The sequence below is a fragment of the Acartia tonsa genome, chromosome 8, assembly GCF_053477335.1.
Source record: "Acartia tonsa isolate MP-2025a chromosome 8, ASM5347733v1, whole genome shotgun sequence".
NCBI lineage: Eukaryota > Metazoa > Arthropoda > Copepoda > Calanoida > Acartiidae > Acartia > Acartia tonsa.
The window spans coordinates 21,660,245-21,681,821 of NC_137267.1; the positions used below are offsets into that span (position 1 = coordinate 21,660,245).

Consider the following 21,577-nt stretch of genomic DNA (forward strand, 5'->3'; position numbering starts at 1 on the left):
TCCTTTGACTTTTAGTTTTGGTTTCAAAAAGTGTCACTTTCGCCTCCCCCCTTTAATTTACTACAATGGTCGTCTCTGTCTTTAAGAATTCTTCCTGGAATTAGTTTCTGCCGTTCTGGGATCATAATGAGCATTTGCCGTTATTTTACGCAGCAAACTATGAACTCTGGTCGCAGCGCTCGGCTCCCTAGCCTGCCTAGCCGCAGCGCTCGGCCCCCTTGCCTGCCTAGCCGCAGTGCTCAGCTCCCTAGCCTAAAACCTAACTTAAAATAGTTGTTCATCCGGGGGGGGTAGGGTACTCAAATTTTCAAAATTGAAAAAAAATAACGCCAAAAAACCTTTAACTCCTTAAGTTTTAAATTTTGATGTTATACCTGTCCTGGAGGCCTGAAGCACCTAAACCTGAAGGCTAATTTTGTTTTTCCCTTAAAATATATAAATAACATCCAAATATAAGCTCATTTTGCAAATATTTCATTAACTGTTCAAATGAGAAGTTTGATTTTTACCTTCCCAGAGTCCACCTGAGGGTCTCCAGCACCTGAACCTGGAGGCTAAATGTCATTTTTTTCTTCAAATGTGTAAAAAATATCCAAAAAGATGCATACTTTGTTTTATACGTTGACCTCTAACTCTTCAAACAAGAAATTTGAATTTTACCTGTCCAGAATGGACCTGGAGGCTTGCAGAACCAGATCTTATGGGTCGATTTTAATTTATTCTTCAGTTATGTTAATAACATCCAAAAAGATGCATACTTTGTTAAATGTCATTTTTTTCTTCAAATGTGTAAAAAATATCCAAAAAGATGCATACTTTGTTTTATAAATTTACCTCCAACTATTCTAATAAGAAATTTGAATTTTTTACCTGTCCAGAGTGAACCTGGAGGCCTGCAGGACCATAAATTGGAGTCTGATTTTAATTTTGTTAATAACATAAAGATACATATTTTGTTTAATAAGTTGATCTCTAACTCTTCAAACAGAAATTTAAATTTTTTTTACTTGTCCAGAAACCACCTTCCAGCTAGCCTGCAGCACCTGAACCTGGAGACCTATCCAAAAAATGATTAAATATATGTGAAGTTCTACCCAAAAGTAAACCTTTATCCCTAATGACCTAAAGACTCATATTAATAACTAGCCTAATAATCAAAGAGTAAGCGAAAGTGGCAAAACTCCCCCCCCCCCCCTTGGGCCTCCCCCCTTATATGTGAAATTACTTTGATAACAGCTTTGCCTTGAGTTATTATTGATGATTAATATACTATGTATTACTAAATAAAACAAAGTCCGATACTATATCATACTATATGAGTAAGAAAAAATATACTATATATACTATATGTATTTAAAAAATATACTATAAAAATACTATATTTATTTGGTTTTGGAGTGGTCGCCCTGTATATATGATTAAGTTATGTAAATTAGTTTTTTAGTATTTGAGATAAAATTCTTTCATAAATATTCTTCAAATGATACTGTTTAACTTTATAGGTATCTTTATAACTTTAGAGTAAAACACTAGAGGGGGAAGGGGTTAAATAACTTTATTTCCCCATTCCAAGGCCCTTTAGCCGACTCTCAATTGGGTCTTTGAAAATTAACCATCAGTGTCGGGTCGGGAATAGTAACACAGCCAATTAGAAGAAAACAATTCGCTAACAGACGTAAAATGTCCTTGGAAAAGGGGCACTGGTAGTTATCTGTATATACATCTATTCTATAGATCTATTTCATAACTAAATATTGTAATTACCACGAGGATAAAATCCTAGATTAAACTATTCAAAAATATCTGATCACAGGCAAAGAATTGTTATTTCTGGTTTTGGTTTCAGTATTCACATCAACTTTAAGCAAAGATGACCATTCAATATGATCTGCGTTGTTAGTAGCATAGCTACTGTATAACTGCATTGTGGTAACTTTTATGTTTCAAATGTTACAAAATAGATTAAATATTTGAGTAATAATACTAGAAGTTGTACCTTCTTTATCTTTGACTGTCAAGTGACATTTGGGATTTGCCTTGGCCCATAAACAGGCGTAACTTTTTAACGTGCATAAAAGAACTTCAGCAACAGCATAAAGTAGTGCAATCAAAGGGTTGCAAATTTAAATGGTCTTGGACAGACAATAATCCTTATTTAAAAAAGTTTTTTTTGATCAACCAGCGGTTGCACCACTCTATACAAGGGGGAAGGAGAAGCGGAAGAAACCCAGAACCCCCCAAAAATTTAAAAACTTAAAAATAAAACCGCCTGAATTCATTATAGGACCTATTTACAGCCTTCATATAATGGAGAAAGCAATCGTTTGAAGAGTTAGCGAGATAAAACCTTCCAACCCTGCATAAAATTATATTAGGTAGTAAGATAATCTACTTATGAATATTGTCATCCTTGTTTTCTTTTTGATTCATTTATGGAAAATAATCAAAAGGAATTTTTAATGACAGATTTTCTGACCGTTTTATTAGAATCTACCAATGTAAAACAAGGATGACAACGCACAAACAAAAAAAATACCTTCATAGTTTTTTTTCCTTTCGAAAATGTTACCTACCTACCTAGAAAACTATTGTGAATTTTACAAGTTTTATCTTAGTATAGCTAGGTAGTCATCTAAAACTTTTTTAAAATTTAATTCATATTTTTTTAATTTCAGACGTGTAATTTTACCATGTAAAATTCTAGTGAAGTAAAAATGTAAATATTGTATATGTAACTAGTTAAATAACAAGTATAAAAATGTACAAAGTGACAACAGATAGAAATATTATTATCTGGATATAGTGAGAATAGAGAACCTGTGGATGTAAAGTGATTTTGTTTTGTGTAGTAACAGAGTGTGTGTTTGTTTCTAACTGCTGACCTGTAACAGGTAGGAATTATTATTCCAGTATAGCTGAGAAACCGATTAATATTTGCTGGATTAGAACCGGTTCTCGGCCATACTGTTTAAAAGTACTGATTAAAAATCATAAAATTGATACTGGTTTTGTTAGCTCGGGCCTTCAGCCTCTGGGGGCTAGCTAAACTGATTTTAATCTTATAATTGTACATTTTTGTATCCGCGGAAAGTTGTTCATAATTCGATGCGATAAATAACTATTATAAAGCGTACCTAATATGTATAAAGTTGCTAGTTCGTGTCCTAAAACCGTGTCATAACTAAAGAGGCACAAAAACTTTTGCAGACGCCTGGTAACAATAATGTTAGTAGAAGAGAATGAAATGCTTTCCCTCCCAGTGCTAGCTAGCACAGAACCTCACCCACTTATAAAAATTTTTTAAAAATAGTTGAGAAATAAGGGGGAGAGATCAGTGTTTTTCTCTTTGTATAACTCCTATCGGGAGCTCTAACCCTGTGGTACTGTGCCCTAACAATAAGGGCTAAAAAAACTTCGATTATTAAACACGCAACACTTATTAGGTATCATTCTTCACATTTAAGACTTTCCCAAAAATTCTTTTAGAATTTACTGATATCTCACAATTTTCATTGTTTATGAAAAAAAAATAATGGATGAATAACAAATTCTTCACTTCCTAGTTGAATATATGAATAATATCTAATTTACATCGATAACTTGTAATTAGCACTAGCAGCCACTTAAAATAGATTGGATACTCAATAGTCACGTACGTAATATTTATGCAATCTTTAGTCCAAGCTTTTCTGCGAGGAGCAACATTCATTACGGTGACTTAATTTGGGACACCTGCCATATTCGGCGAGGGTGAGGTAACAAAGATTAGCTCCCTGGAGATAGCGGGGCAAGTCATAGTGATTATTATTATTTAAAAAGCTTATTGATTAGGTAGGTAGCATTTAGTAGTTTTTCTAGAATTTGACGGCTGCAGCCCTAGATATTCAATTTATGGACATGGACATTTTAAAAAAATCATTACCTATCTATCAAAATGGACATTAAAAATTTCTTTTATTTTCCATTGTGGTGCTAAGCACATAAACCGCTGTCTTCTTTATTTTAAAACAAATTGATAATAAGGAGGGTAACTTTTTATGGGGTCCTATATTAAAAAACTAATGCTTAAGCACATGTAATGTTCTTCATGAATATTTTACAACATAAAACTATGAGAAATAAATCAAAGAATGTTCTCATAAACAAATCATTTTACTTGTTATTTTTTTGCATCAAGCTTTTGCAATCGAGTTATAATAGAATAATTTTAGATAGTTTATAGGTTTTTTTTATCTTTTTCTCAGGAATAAGTATAATGAGAGATCTAAAGGGATAAGCCAATGGCTGTTAAATGATGATACTCAAAATTACCACATTTTTAGATTACAATTAGTGATTAGTACGTTTAAACTCAACTTAAATAACAATAAATTCAATAGAAGTCCTCAAAGTTGTTAAGTCAACGAATAAGAAATCGTTATTATATTATAAAACTTTGGGGACTAGTTTAGTAAACAGCTCAATGTCTCCTCCCTCCCTAGGAATAATAAGGGGGGGGGGGGGGCGAAAGTGACACTTTTTGAAACCAAAACTAAAAGTCAAAGGAACTCAACTAAAAAAAGAGTTACAGGTCTGACATTTTGCATGGCAGTTGCTTTATAGGGGTACAATATGGAACTGTGAAGAAACGGCGTCGCAACCGCCGAGAAAAGGCAAAAAAAAATTCGGCGGGAAACGGCGGTTTTCGGCGGTTGCGCCGCCGTTTCTTCACAGTTCCATATTTTACCCCTATAAAGCAACTGACATGCAAAATCTCAGACCTGTAACTCTTTTTTTAGTTGAGTTCCTTTGTTGACTTTTAGTTTTAATTTCAAAAAGTGTCACTTTCGCCCCCCCCCCCCCCTTTTAAGTTAATGTTTTTAGAAGTTTATTTCAGCTTTTCTAATGTTATTCTAACATAAATAATGTCAAAACTATGATCTTGCACTAAAAACAGACTTCTCCACCCTAATTTTTCAATATCTGAAAATTACATGAAAGACATATCGAACAAATTATCAACTTGTATTAAATTCTGTTCTTGAACAGTCTTTGCTGCAAAATTAAAAGGACAGTTAATTGTAAACGGTTGTATTTTGGTTAGGACTAATTATCTTTTATTTCAAATATGGCTTCAATAAACATAAAACATTTACCAATGAATGTGTTTGGATATATGAAGATGGATAAAGTATTTAAAACAAAGGACATTGTCAAAAATGTAAAGAACTATAACCCAAAATATATAAGAGAGAATAATTGAAATATGTTATTTTTCTAAAAACCCAATACCTACCTATAGTAGGTAGGTACCTAGTGAAGTGAATCTGTATCAATAAAGGGGTAGGTAGGTTGTGCTAAAATTCCGTTAAGGTGTGAGTTTTAACAGTAGTAGAATGATAATATTCACTTGGTAAATATTTTTGTCTATAGTTCTTTTAAATAAGGAATATACATATTTTATGAATATTATCGTTTTTTATGGTTTATTTAAATTATTAGGTCCATTATTTGACCAAAAATAAGACAGGCAACATTTTGATTTATGTGCTTTCTGAAACGATGAACATGTTCATAATGTTATAAATGCATGAATTACTATATAATACTTGATTTTCTAGGCTATTATTAAAGATAGACGGCTGCTATTCTCATGGCCATCTTTATTGCTGCAATTTTTATTTCATACTTGATTTATGAAAAGCTTCGTAGGTTCTTATTGTTGTGTATATTGTAATCCTTGTTTAGTTTGCAAAGGCTCTTTTGAAATAAACAAAAAAACTAATACACTTTTGGCTTCGACCACAATGAAGGCTCTTTTTCAAATGTGTGGTAAATAAAGCAAAGAAACAGCTGTAAATAACTTGGAAACATTGGTTGGAACATGCCCTCAACATGTCCTTGAATCAGACACACAAACATATTTTAAACCCCTAATTTGGCAAATGATTTGGGCGGGGTCACATCCCCCTCCTCGACTCTACCACCCACATTGCCCTCTAATAATGCCCTAGATAGATTTGATTTCTCCCCAAATGGGGTTTAGAAAGAGAGAAGGTTTTTTTCTTCAGTGTCAAGACTAACTATTCTTAAAAACAAAGTATGTAATGCGACAGTTAGGTAAATATCTCAGTAAATATTTATTATAATATTACCTTTACTATTATAGAGGAAGTTAACGATCACATGTAAGAATGAAAAAAAGGGATATGGGTCAGTTGAATTAACTAAGTAGGTACTTTCTTTAGTTCGCTCTTACATTCATATATTTTTCCATTTATACAACTTAAATATGTTATTAGATCTTTGTCTGCTGTGTTTTCTTTTTGATTTTCAAAATATATTTTCTCTATCTTGTCTTTGATATCCTTTCCTCTCTCCAATTTTTATATGTTTGGCGTAAAAATGTTTATTTTTAACAATTCGTAACCTCTTTTTGAAATGTGTGTAGTATAGGTAGCTTCTAGATTTTTTCGATTTGTCCGGCAGACATTTTTTCGTTATTGCTGCAATTTTCTTAACAAATTGGTCCGTTATTTTGTTGAATAGTAATAACACCAAATCTCCTTTCTCCGCCTACGCTGTTTATTGTACCATTTCAACAACAGGTTTACAAATTTAGCTCAAAACACCTCTATGCAATAGAGTTAACTAGAATGGATTCTTTAATGCTTTTCTGAAAAGGAAAAATTATTTGCCTTACTAAGATAAGGGGGTTGACTTAAACCCTTAAATCTACTCCATAATCATACGATGCTTTCCTGAAATTTGCTTGAACTAAAACCTAAAGTATTTGTTTGCTTGTATGTCTATGATTATGGTTACTCTAAAACCTTTTAGTCTATAACCCTCCTGCATATCAAATACCTAAAACAATAACCACTTCTTATGCAAAATTTTATTGAAACTTTTTACCCTTCACACTTACTGTTTTGGTGGTAACAATTCAACTTTTTGTTCCTTTTCCATTCTTCTTGTTAGCAATTTTAGGGAATAATGTTTTTGTGAGGTTATATAAAAGTAATTTGCTACCTAGTACCTACCTACCCAAATTTGGTAGGTATATACATAAAGTGATGAACTTGAGAAATTTAGAATTTACTTCCCAGTATAACTTCGAAACCGATTAATAGTCGGCGGATTAGAACCGGTTCCTAGGTACACTGAAAAATCATGTATAGCACCGAATTGCGGACAATTTTCCTCAAATATTAAAATAAAAATCATAAGCTTATTACCAATTTTGTTTTCCCGGGGCCCCATGGGGTTAACAAAACTGGTTTTATCTTAAAATTTTTCATATATTATCCGCGGAAAGCTGTCTATAATACGATGCGATGAAAAACTATTCCTAGCACATATTCTCCAACATGTAAGATCACAGTTTACTAGGTATTCTTTTCTTCTTTAAATGTGATCAGTTATATATTTTGAACAAAAGAAAATATAAATAAAACCTAAAACATCACCTGCAATTAAAGAATTTGTTGATACCCTAATTAACACAAATTCCTATTATTCATGACTGAACTACAGTGTAGGTTTACACCTTTTATTATGCTAATTAGAAAATAATCACTTTATTCGCCATGCATAATAAAGTGCACACCCACAAACAGGCATTATCGAATAAAAGAGTGTTGTTGACAGAAATTTGATGTGTTATTTCATATTTGGTTTTTGCGCGTTTTTTTATTTATGATTAATATTATACCTACCTATTTCACATCAAAGAAATTTTACTTATTTTGCCTCAAACATAAAGGATTAAACTTGTCCTGTTTGCAAAACAAGCTTGTTTATCCTGTAAATAACTATGTAATGATAGCATTTTATAAGTTTAAAAGTTATATTTTAAGTTTTAACAAAGGATTTTGAGTTAAGATTAATAGCAACAATGTTTTATCTTAAAATAGAAAAAAGAAAGATTAATTTTTCCTAAAAGGGCATTTCTTTTTTAGATAAGGTTGGGTTAGGGTTAGTAAACAAAACAGCATTTATATTGTTGGATATTATAGCTAACAATATAGAGGTTCAAGCGTTAAAAATAAAAATGCTGTTAAAGATTTGACGACAAGCGGATTCATAACAATTGAATTTGATACGTATCCTTATACTATAGTAACAGGATGTCTATTTGTTTGTCTGTATGTCTGTGTGTTTGTACCGAAGGATTTCACTAAGCGCTGAACCGATCGGGTTCTCTTTAACAGGGTAGATTCTCATAGGTCCCGGGAAGGTTTATAACTATTTTGTAGAGCGTACCACCACCCTCAATAAAGAAATCGCCCTGGTAAAAAATGACCTCTGACTTGGAGACTTTTGTAGTTTGTTTATAGAGTTGCATTAATGTCAATAAATTCTGATTTTCGCTGTAAGGTTTATTTGGTTGTAATTTAATGACAGACAAGGACAAGAAAATGCGCGTGGGCGTTGAATTGGATGCAATAATTGTTAGTTTGATAATTGGGACATTGATTCACAGCATATTAATCATTCCAATAACAACTTGACATGGATGGAGGGGACATTACTCTATAGATTACACTGGTATCCAAAGTTTAAAAACTCTATCTCTAATTGGTTGTCAAAAGGTTTCAAGCGATAGTTTTAATGAAAGGATGTAACATTGCACTGTAAATTACGATGGTACCCAAAGTTTTAAAATCATGATATATTGTTTGTTGTACAAATCTTTCAACCAATAGTTTTACTGATGGGGAAAATTATTCCTTTTTCATTGGGGACGAAATCTATTTATCATCCATTGTCTTATCACTTAAAATCCCTGCAAATTGACAATAAAATGTACAAAATTCTGCCTTTAATAGCATAGCGTGAAAGTGCAGTATACTGCAATACAGTAAAAATAAGAATATCCCATAAGAAAAGCTGCCTAAGTGATTTTAGATTCTGTGTTGGGTAGACGTAGACAACCTTAAATTGAACGGCAGACATACCTTTGAACATTATTTATACATTAGTTGTGTAAAAGGGGGATGTGGAAAATAACCATTTGGGCAGGGGGGGGGGGGTTTACTCGAGAACCCTTAGAGCTAGAGGGAGCTAATTTTGGATTTAAGCTTCTATGGGGCCAAAGTTACTTTTAAAATTATCGTCGACCCCCCACCCCCCCCCCAAATTTTTTTTTTTTTGGGGGGGGGCGGGTGGATTATACTATAGGATGTTTCTCATAAACGACTTGAGATAAATGGAGCAAACCTTGGGATACAAGTTTTGTAGGCCTATATTTGATTTTATAATTATCGTTGACCACCCACTCATCCCCAAACCCCTAATTTTTTTTTTTTTTTTTGGGGGGGGGGCGGGTGGATTATACTATAGGGTGTTTCTCATCAACGACTTGAGATAAATGGAGCAAACCTTGGGATACAAGTTTTGTAGGCCTATATTTGATTTTAGAATTATCGTTGACCACCCACTCACCCCCAAACCCCTAATTTTTTTGGGGGGGGGCAGGTGGATTATACTATAGGGTGTTTCTCATAAACGACTTGCAGCAATTTTATTTTGGGTGCTACTCCCTTAGTTTTAGAGATAATTGGATGAAATCTTTTGGGCTGGGTCACTAATTACCCCAACTATTGGTATCTTTTTAAAAAACGGCTGTGAGACCGCCGCTCCCGCCGCCGTTTACCGCCACCACCAAAAATTTTTTTTTATTGCATTTCTCGCCAAATAAGGCAATTTGGAATCATTTGAGACCATGTTATTTTTTTCAAAAATTTTTCGCCTTACAAGCAACCCTGGGGGGAATTTAGTCATTTTTTTCAAATTCTCGAAAAAAATAACATGGTCTCAAATGATTCCAAATTGCCTAATTCAGCGAAAAACGCAATAAAAAATTTCATTTTGGTGGCGGCTGTAAATGGCGGCGGACGGCGGGAACGGCGGTCCCACCGCCGTTTTTTTTAAAAGATACCAATAGTTGGGGTAATTAGTGACCCAGCCCAAAAGATTTCATCCAATTATCTCTAAAACTAAGGGAGTAGCACCCAAAATAAAATTGCTGGTATGTCGTGTGAAGAGTCACCACATTTCCACCCCCTTTACTTACAATTTTGTTTCGACTTTTATTTTGGGTGCTACTCCCTTAGTTTTAGAGATAATTGGATGAAATCTTTTGGGCTGGATCACTAATTACCCCAACTATTGGTATCTTTTAAAAAAAACGGCGGCGGGACCGCCGCTCCCGCTGCCCGCCGCCGTTTACAGCTGCCACCAAAAAATAATTTTTTATTGCATTTCTCGCCGAATTAGGCAATTTGGAATCATTTGAGACCATGTTATTTTTTTTGAGAATTTGAAAAAAATGACTAAATCCCCCGCAGGGTTGCTTGTAAGGCAAAAAAATTTTGATAAAATTAACATGGTCTCAAATGATTCCAAATTGCCTAATTCAGCGAGAAATGCAATAAAAACATTTTTTTAGTGGCGGCGGTAAACGGCGGCGGGAGCGGCGGTCTCGCAGCCATTTTTTTTAAAGATACCAATAGTTGGGGTAATTAGTGACCCAGCCCAAAAGATTTCATCCAATTATCTTTAAAACTAAGGGAGTAGCACCCAAAATAAAATTGCTGGTATGTCGTGTGACGAGTCACCACATTTCCCCCCCCCTCCCCCTTTACTTACAATTTTGTTTCGACTTTTATTTTGGGTGCTACTCCCTTAGTTTTAGAGATAATTGGATGAAATCTTTTGGGCTGGGTCACTAATTACCCCAACTATTGGTATCTTTTTTAAAAAACGGCGGCGGGACCGCCGCTCCCGCCGCCCGCCGCCGTTTACAGCTGCCACCAAAAAATAATTTTTTATTGCATTTCTCGTCGAATTAGGCAATTTGGAATCATTTGAGACCATGTTATTTTTTTCGAGAATTTGAAAAAAATGACTAAATCCCGCGCAGGGTTGCTTGTAAGGCGAAAAACTTTTGAAAAAATTAACATGGTCTCAAATGATTCCAAATTGCCTAATTCGGCGAGAAATGCAATAAAAAAAATGTTTTTGGTGGCGGCGGTAAACGGCGGCGGGCGGCGGGAGCGGCGGTCTCGCAGCCGTTTTTTTTTAAAGATACCAATAGTTGAGGTAATTAGGGACCCAGCCCAAAAGATTTCATCCAATTATCTTTAAAACTAAGAGAGTAGCACCCAAAATAAAATTGCTGGTATGTTGTGTGATGAGTCACCACATTTCCCCCCCCCCCTTTACTTACAATTTTGTTTCGACTTTTATTTTGGGTGCTACTCCCTTAGTTTTAGAGATAATTGGATGAAATCTTTTGGACTGGGTCACTAATTACCCCAACTAATTACCCCAACTATTGGTATCTTTTAAAAAAAACAGCGGCGGGACCATCGCTCCCGCCGCCCGCCGCCGTTTACAGCTGCCACCAAAAAATAATTTTTTATTGCATTTCTCGCCGAATTAGGCAATTTGGAATCATTTGAGACCATGTTATTTTTTTCGAGAATTTGAAAAAAATGACTAAATCCCCCGCAGGGTTGCTTGTAAGGTAAAAAAATTTTGAAAAAAATAACATGGTCTCAAATGATTCCAAATTGCCTAATTCGACGAGAAATGCAATAAAAAATTTTTTTTTGGTGGCGGCCACCCGCCCCCCCCCAAAAAAAATTAGAGGTTTGGGGGTGAGTGGGTGGTCAACGATAATTATAAAATCAAATATAGGCCTACAAAACTTGTATCCCAAGGTTTGCTCCATTTATCTCAAGTCGTTTATGAGAAACATCCCATAGTATAATCCACCCGCCCCCCCCCAAAAAAAAAAAAAAAATTGGGGGGGGGGGGTGGGGGGTCAACGATAATTTTAAAAGTAACTTTGGCCCCATAGAAGCTTATATCCAAAATTAGCTCCCTCTAGCTCTAAGGGTTCTCGAGTAAACCCCCCCCCCCCCTGCCCAAATGGTTATTTTCCACATCCCCCTTTATATATGATACTAAGTAATCCACAATTTTGGAAAATGTGTTAATTTGATTTTTTATATTTTTGAAATATTGATTAATGTTTAATATCAATAGAAATTACTCATTAAAACTCATACAGTTTTGATTTATTTATATTGTATTAATTTTGCATTTTTATTTCTTAAAATTTCGAAACCTCACTCACACATTAATAAAAGGAAATATGTAAGATATTTGTTTTCAAATGATACCCTCTCAATTTTGTTTCTCTGTTTCAAACATAAAAACAAGAAACGTATCTTCTTTACAGTTAGTTCTTTAACTTTCATTTAATTATGTTCAAAATCTAGTTGTTTGTTGTTTATTATCTTTTTTTAATCCGGGGCTCAGTATTCAAAGATTTAAAAATAGCCTAAAACCGTCCAAAAATTTAAACCTACAGTCTGTACATAGGTCGATCTAAAGAAATTTTAGGTTAATCTATGGAAGTTTTAGGTCGATTGTTTTTGTAATGAGTTTAGTTGGTTGTACTTGATTAGGTTGACATAAGGCAAAAAATTTAGTCGACCTCCAAAAGTCTTGTGAACTGGGTTTAAAAATAAAATAGCCTGAAACCCATCATGAGACCTATGTGATTCTTCTCTAAAAGGAGAACTCAATCAGTTCATTAGTTATTGAAATCTTAAGCTTTAAACAACTTTTCTACTTTATAAAGACGGTAGAATGTATATTAATTCAAATATGTAAGAATTGCCCTGTCCCCAAGAAATTATTATTTTTTTGGTGTATTTTCTAAATTCTTGATGAACATAAAGCGTTGAATTTTGTCTTCCTTGTATATTTATATTCTGAAGAGTGCTTGAAATTCCATATTTCAAATAAATTGGATTACAAACTTTGGCACAATATTTTCTCTTTGTTGTGTGTGCTTGTTGGTGTGTGTGTGTGTGTGTTTGTGTGTGTGTGTTTGTTTGTGTCAGACGAGAAGTTAAAACTTAAAGCATTGTACACATAATTTTGTGATGTGTCTAAGAAGGAATCTTACTGAAAAAATGACGATTTTATACATTCAAGTTAGTAATATCATGTTTTTTTTTTAATTTTTCAAGTATTTACATTTTAAAGAAAAAATAGTTTAATTTTAAATACACATAATTGTACTTTTTATCATGAAAATCAAAGATAAATGTATAACTTAAGTAGTCTAATTAAACCTTGCTATTAAGTGAAGCTCTATATTTGTTTTGGATAGCTTTAGGCTATATATACATACGAATTACACATTCATTTGAAAGGCCCAAATGGACAAGGCAGCCAGTAAACATTTAAAGAAATAAATTTAAAAACAGTAAATCTAAAAATCATTGGAATGTTAGGTAACAAGTTTAATTTGATCCAATTATTTACTTGTTAAAAAATATCTTTGCCATTAGAGGAAGAATTAAGAGTCAAAAATTATTTGTTTTCTGGTAATTTTGCTAGCTAAAATAATTAGTTAGTTTTATGAAATTCATTACATTTTTTGAGAGTAGTAAGGTTTTTTGTCTGAAGCCGAAAATTTTAATAATTACTTAATTGATTGAGTTCTTCTTTTTTGGGAAGCATCACATTGGTCTCGGGAGGGTTTTAGACTTTTTTATTATTAGATTTCAGCTTTGGGATAGTAAGGCTATTTTACTGTTCCATTCTTACCCTTCAAAATGATATCCTCTAGATACTGGAGGCACTACCGCTGGTAATTGTAATAAACTAAGAAAACTAAGAAGATTATAAGCTGCTGTGAATTTTATTGACAGATTTCTAAAATAATATGTTACTCCTTTCTTGGAATATCATCTACTTAAGTTAACTCTGTTAGGTTGATGCTTATATCTAAAAATCCTTTTATGTTTTTGTAGCTAAATCAATGAGCCGTCAAATCCTTTTGTAAGATTATGTAGATCGTATATCTTTTGTAGAATTGCTTTATAATACATCAAAATACAGACTTTCTATGTATGCAAAGTTAAGGAAAACTTTTTGATATTTTTTCATTGTAAGCGAAGATACTCTTTATCTCTAAGATTGTCTGTCCGTTATGAGGCTTTGAGTGAAATGGGATTTACAGTTACAAAATTTAAAAAGTCAGTAAGTATTCTTATACCAACGAACTTTAACTATTCTAATCGCAGAGTAGCTTTGCTTTATAAAAAAGTGTTAATTTTTCAAGCTTCAAATGAAAGTTGAACCATTTCAAGGGTATAAATTTTGAACCTACAATTTAAGCCGAGCTCAAATTTCTAAATAATAAATCTCTTACCCTCGATAAATTCATTTGGTGTGACTGCGTTTGCAGATTTTTTTTTTTTAAATAAAAGCTAATTAATTTTAATGTTTTATAGGTATGTTTTTAAAAGATGTTTGACAAGCTTTGGTTGGTTAAGGCGCAGGTAAAAAAACTGGACATGTTCGTCTGGTCTTTGAGTTACAAATGCATTAAATAATACAATCTTTCTGGTTTACTGTTGTTATACAGCTTACAATTGGTAGATTTATAGGGACACCTAATCATTCTAAATATTGGACAAAATTAGTTACACTTGTACGTACCAATCAGGCATCTAAACGGATAAGACAATGACAGATAAATTGATGTACAAAAATACCCTTTCTGTAGATTAAAATTAGTGGTTGAAGCGGTTGAACACTCAACTTAATGAATCAACCAATCAAAGTTCACTTAAGTCCCCATAGCTTAATTTAAAAGCTAACAAATAAGTAAACGTTATTGTAAAACTTTGGGGACTTGTGTAATAAACAGCCCATTGTCCCCTCTCTCTCTGCGTACCAACACCATCTATGTTCATATGAAATCAAGAATAATAGGCATAGCTAGCTAACAATTTACTTTGAAAACAAACATAAAATCATTTAGTGACGAAAGATTGCCGAACAGGCCTACGGATATATTCTAGTAATAGAAATAGCTTCATTTAAAAAATAATATATAGCTGTTACTACAAACCTGTTTTTGGTCAGCCCACAAGTTCACTTTAAAACAGCTTTGGGTTAAACCAATTATAAGGATAAATATATATCGTTTAAAAACATGTAATGCTGAAATTTATTTTTTTAAAACTCTAAACATTAAAAAAGTATTATAACAATAAATCATTTTTTTGTGAATAGGTAAATAATCATACCCAGTTTTTTTTCTTTTAACAGACGTTTTTCGATATATGTAACAAAAATACATTTTACTTTTAAAAACCCTCTAATTAGGTGTAGAAAATCCATGTAATTTGTTAGTCCATTGAAAGTAACAAATTATTGTTTTTTGTTTTTCCAATCAATTTAAACAAAAATTTAAAAGGTGTTTAGAAATTTAATCCAATGTACTTAGGTAATTCAAAACTTAATGTTTAGCTTTTAATAAGATATTGGAATCTACTGGACCGATTTGTCTTATAGAAAAGCTTTGTATTTGTAATGTTTTAGGCACAATTTCAAGGGGATAAAACAACTCTAAGGGTTGATATAGAAGGAATTAATCTACGAGACATGTTTTTCATTTACGGTTTAGAATTTAAACGGACCCTGATGAAAAATGTTTTAAAAATTAGTCTTCATACCTACTATATCTTTGACTAGCTGCTACGCCACTAGAGGCCTCTATTTTCAATTCTAGTTTTTAAAAGAAAATGGAGGTTATTTTTTCTAGTGGCGATTTCTCTTTTGAGGGTGGTGGAACACTCCACAAAATAGTTATAAACCTTCCCAGGACCTTAGAGAAGCTACATTATAAAGGAGAGCCATATCGGTTCAGCGGTTAGCGAGAACCTTCAGTACAGACACACAGACTAACATCCTGTTCCTTTTATAGAAGGATGTAAATAGAACTGGCGCGTCCATTTAGAATATTTATTACCCTTTGGTATTTCATTCTTCAATATATCACCTATTCATATTGGGTTAAAGGACAGTAGCTGACTTCTTTTATTTTGTACTAGATAAGATTTTATGAAAATTTTTCTTGTCTTATGGTCTGTTTTTCTGTAAAGCACAAGATAGCGTGTTGAGCTTCCAATTAGCTGAATTCTCATCATACTTCGTTTTATGCATTTGCATTTTAAAAAGCTGAGGAAAGCTTCAAATAATCAAATTTTACCTTATTTGCTGCATTAAACTACGAAATTAATTATTCGGATCATGAAAAGGAAACAAAGTAGCGGGTTGCGTCTTATTTTCACAGTAGCATTTAATAGGTAGGTTATTTTAGATGAGGTAAATGTTAATGATTGCCCCGCAGTCTTAGAGCCCCCCACAGGGTCTAGAAATAGGAGAAAAACTATTGTGAAAATACTACTAAACCCGCTACTTTGTTTTCTGTCCATGATCCAATTATTCTTGTCTTTAAATTAACTATTTATTATCTTTCTTTCTATCTAACCTTATAGTCCTTGTTTATAAATCTTAAAAGACTGTCCCTTGACATTTCAAAAGGTTTATGGGTACGTATGCATGGGCAAGTGTTAGTCTAGAAATTTCTTTTAATGACTCATAATGGGTTCTTAGAATTCATTTGTCAAGAGTTTTATATTTTTGCGTTCCAGTAAAAATTTTGATCAGCCTAAATCACATACTAACAAATCGCCTGAAAATTAGTTATAAATAATAGATATTTTGTTTAATTGGAGAGCTCAACAATGAGCAACCTTCCTAAAAATAGAGTTAAACCTTCCCAGGTTATAAAGCTTTAAAACAGAAGGAATGTCATGCTAATTTGTATTTTAGGTTGTTTTGTATAGTAATTAGGATATAAAATAGTATGAATGTCTACTATATAATAACCTATATTAAGAATTTATATGTACATTTATATTTTGAAAGTATTTTAATCGTAGATTAATTGAGTCATTCATTATTATTAATTTGGAAAAAAAACTGATTTTATAAGTATCTGAACTAGTTGCTAAATCTATTCATTAAACTTAAAAATCCTAGAATTAAATAAATCTCCCAAAATCTCTTTTAATGTACAAAATTCATGGAAGGAAACAAATATCCCCAGATTAAACCTGATATTTTGAATTTTAAGTAGCGCAGCTATTATTTGATTATGCTATGCTGTACGGCCGTTTGTCCAGTGTGGCCTCTGTAACGGGTAGCTCTTATTGTTAATTTAGGCATGTTAGAATTATACATTTTAAACTTTGCATGTTCATTCCTGTAACAGTTAGGTACGATTTAGAAAGCGAAGCAACTTGATAATCGTTACCGTCCGTACGCCCATTCTAAACATGCTGATTTTTAAATTTTTTGCATAATATGATTATCCTAATCATCTAACTTATTTTTGGATTAATGATTCCCAGGACAACATGGTATGAGGTATTAAAGCAATTTTGCTACAAAATATACAATTTTGCTACAAAATATACAATTTTGTTTAGGCTTGTTATTTTCTATTTATGGGCTATACATACATATTTCATATCCTTGTTTTCTAATTAAAGTTTATACATTTACAAAGAAAGATTTCTGAAGAAATAAAGACATTTTTAGTAGAAAAAAGTATTTTTTTATTGCCTGCACATCTTTTGTTGGTTCTTTCTTACGACCGTGAGAAAGATGAATTTGTTGGTATTATGGATGCGTTGAATTTTAGTTAATTCAGGGAGGGAGTTGATTATTCTGTAAACATATGCCTTTTAAGAGCACAGACATGATAAAAAAGTACAGAGAAAATTATGTTAATAATGCCAATAAATCACTGAATATGACAGATAACTCAATTAATAAAAAAAATTTTAGTTTTTTTTAATCTACCCATAAAAATAATGTTAATTTTCATAATTATGAAATAAAGAATGCAAAATAAATAGCATGTCAATGTATTACATTTATTACTTCGATGTTACACCAGACTATCATTTCTATAATACAAAGTAGAATGATGTCTGTCCGTCCGTCTGTTTGTTCGTCTGTCTGTCCCTTAAGATCTCGGTAACCACTGAACCGACTGGATTCTACTCTTCATGGTATATACCTATTGGTCCTGTGGTGATTTTAAGCTATTTTCTTGGGGGAAAGGACACCCCCTACCCCCAAAAAAATGAAAATTTCCCCCCTCCAAAACAAAAAAATTCTGGAGAAACTACTTCACATAAATTATTGGCAGCAGCACCAGAATTTTTTAAAAATTTTTTTTAAAAATTACCTCATTGGGCAAAGCCCCTAGAGGTTAGGGGCGAAGCCGCTAGTACTCTAATAAAGTGAAACTTGTAGCTGGCTAAAATACAATCTCCCACATCCAACTCCTTTACTCCATCCCCTCCCATCCTATTGGATGAACAAACTGACCATTAATAGATGTTCATGTTACCAATATAAATGACGACAATGTTTTCCCCTGTCAAAATATCCGCGTATATTCTATATCCATTAGTATGTCTCAATAATTTCTTTTTGTGGTGTCTTTTTATTTAAACCCATACGTAATATGTTTTTCTTTCTAATTCCAAAATAAAAAATATCAATTTCACAATTATATTGTATTTCACAAATTTTGTTTGTGGTCTAAGTTTACTTTTTACTTTTTAAGATTTAATTTTTAATATCTGTTCCTCATGACAACTGAAGTATTAGAAGTATTGTAGAGCAGTCAGGCATGTATTTTAGTTTTAGATAGGAATCAGAACAATTTCACTAAATATAACCTTAAATTTTTAAATGTACTTATATCAAATAAAAATGATTTAATGATTGTGCCCATGATTGGCAGGAAAGCTCGAAACTTTAGGACTTGCATGTTCTAAAAGCGTTTTAACATCAGTGTCTTTACGTTTAGCATTACTAACATGCAATAAACTATTGATTACACGACCTTTGACTGCAAGTCCTGTGTGATTTGAAATTTTTTTTCTTCTATGTATTATTTTACTTACTTTGATATTTAGACTTCAACTTTTTTATACTAAGAAAGCTTTCTTGTAAATGGGAGTTTTAAAAAAAAAAACATTGATAAAACTAAAATGAAATAATTTAAATCGTACTGAAAAAGGAACAGAGGAGATAAAAAATAACCGAGACTTGCTAGTAGTAAGGTGTGTGTTTGTCTGTCCGTAAGAAATTACATTACTAAAATTTCTCAGAAGTTAGTAAAGATAGCCCTTACATTTTATTATTTGTTTTGTATAAACAAAAATATTTCTGTATTGTCCTGTATGCAATGCTTTGCTGATTTTCTGTCTCAATTTAGGTAATTTGAGTAACTTAACTTTCTGATAAATCTGGGTGTATTTAAGTGCGTAACTTCTTTTATACTCGCTTTGTGTATGCATGGCTGACTGGACGGCTAGCTCTATATGAAAGAATCGTACAATGAATTTAAAACTTGGTTTGAAGTCGTATGTAACAATAAAATATTGCGCAGCAACTCTATGATCTATTTTTCTGAGAATTTTTAGGATTGTTAAGCATCTTTGTTTTTGCTATAATTCAACTTTGAAAATAATAAAAAGCAAATATTGTTTTTAAAATTTCTTAATTTCTTTCCCGTTAACTTAGTCTTCCTTGTTTTTATGCAGTTTTGTCTAGTATTATCAAAATAAATTCAGTATTTTAAACTTGATTTTAATTTTATGTAATAAAAATTACTGCATCCTATGGGTTATGTAAGAATAATTATATTGGAGAAGAAAATTATATTATTAAAAACAGCCCGTAAAAAAATAATAAATTCAATTTTTATCTTCTGATGATCTGAAAATTACCCCATTCTGTAGATAGATATCATTGATTAAAGGGTTTATTTACTACTAGTTCGGATCCATTATATTACAATTAAATTGAAGTTCCCAAAGCTTTTGTACCATGAATATAAACAACATTTAATAATACCCTTTCGTTGAACAATCCCTTTAAGTTAAAATATTCTAAAGTTTTATTCAACTAAAGTATTTCAGCACCATGGGTTTATGTATTGAGAAATTTTGACCTTAAGCATAACTTATGTTTGAAAAAAATAAACACAGTTCAATTGAGGTTTTAATAAACACAAATTCTAGTTTGATTGGTCTACAATTGCATGGTCATATTGACTGACAGACATCTAACATCGCGTAAGAAGTGTAACCCTTCTCTATGCTGGTGTCATTACAATCTTACAATGTCTTTTTAATAGCAAAGCAAAAGTAAAAAAAAATTAGGGTGGAGGGGTGTTTTTTTTTATAAATCACCAATATTGATTAGGTATGTGATTAAGAATTTCATTAGATTGAGAAAGAAAGGGGGGGGGGGAAATGTGGTGACTCGTGCCACGACATACCAGCAATTTTATTTTGGGTGCTACTCCCTTAGTTTTAGAGATAATTGGATGAAATCTTTTGGGCTGGGTCAGTAATTACCCCAACTACTGGTATCTTTCAAAAAAAACGGCGGCGGGACCGCTGCTCCCGCCAGCCGCCGCCGTTTTCCGCCGCCACAAAAATTTTTTTTTTGCATTTCTCGCCGAATTAGGCAATTTGGAATCATTTGAGACCATGTTATTTTTTTCAAAAAAATTTCCCCTTACAAGCAACCCTGCGGGGGGACTCAAATTCTCGTATATCAAGGTATATCTTAAATACAGTACTTCTCCTGTGATTTTGAAGATATTGAAACAAAATCTTTTTAGGTTGGTAAGTAAAAAATATTTGAATTAAGAAAACGGCGGCGGGACCGGCGGGACCGCCGCTCCCGCCGTCCGCCGCCGCCATCAAAAAAAATTTTTTTTTTTGCATTTCTCGCCGAATTAGGCAATTTGGAATCATTTGAGACCATGTTATCTTTTTCAAAAATTTTTCCCCTTACAAGCAGCCCTGCGGGGGACTTTTTTCAAATTCTCGTATATCAAGGTATATCTTAACTTCAGTGCTTCTCCTGTGCTTTTAAAGATATTGAAACAAAATCTTTTGAGTTAGATCAGCAAAAAAATATTTGAATAAAAAATGGCGGCGGTACCACCGCTCCCGCCGCCCACAGGACGGCTTGTAAGAGGAAAAATTTTTGAAAAAAATAATATGGTCTCAAATGATTCCAAATTGACTAATTCGGCGAGAAATGCAAAAAAAAAATGTTTGTTGGTGGCGGAAAACGGCGGCGGACGGCGGGAGCGGCGGTCCCGCCGCCGTTTTCTTAATTCAAATATTTTTTACTTACCAACCTAAAAAGATTTTGTTTCAATATCTTCAAAATCACAGGAGAAGTACTGTATTTAAGAAATACTTTGATATACGAGAATTTGAAAAAAATGACAAAGTCCCCCCGCAGGGTTGCTTGTAATGGGAAAAATTTTTGAAAAAACTAACATGGTCTCAAATGATTCCAAATTGCCTAATTCGGCGAGAAATGCAAAAAAAAATTTTTTTTGTTGGCGGCGGAAAACGGCGGCGGACGGCGGGAGCGGCGGTCCCGCCGCCGTTTTCTTAATTCAAATATTTTTTACTTACCAACCTAAAAAGATTTTGTTTCAATATCTTCAAAATCACACGAGAAGTACTTTATTTAAGATATACCTTGATATACGAGAATTTGAAAAAAATGACAAAGTCCCCCCGCAGGGCTGCTTGTAAGGGGAAAAATTTTTGAAAAAAATAACATGGTCTCAAATGATTCCAAATTGCCTAATTCGGCG

At 32.9% G+C, this 21,577-nt stretch overlaps 1 protein-coding gene across 3 annotated transcripts in view; it reads left to right on the plus strand.

The window, feature by feature from the left end:
• The first annotated feature begins 2,673 nt into the window (after window positions 1-2,673).
• The window catches only part of LOC145326299 (uncharacterized), a 195,751-nt gene continuing 176,847 nt past the window's right edge, over window positions 2,674-21,577 (plus strand). For all 3 annotated transcript variants that reach the window (XR_013881823.1, XR_013881824.1, XM_080169573.1), the window contains exon 1: window positions 2,674-2,891. The gene's annotated coding sequence lies outside the window, so the exon portion shown is untranslated. The remainder of the gene's footprint in view (window positions 2,892-21,577) is intronic.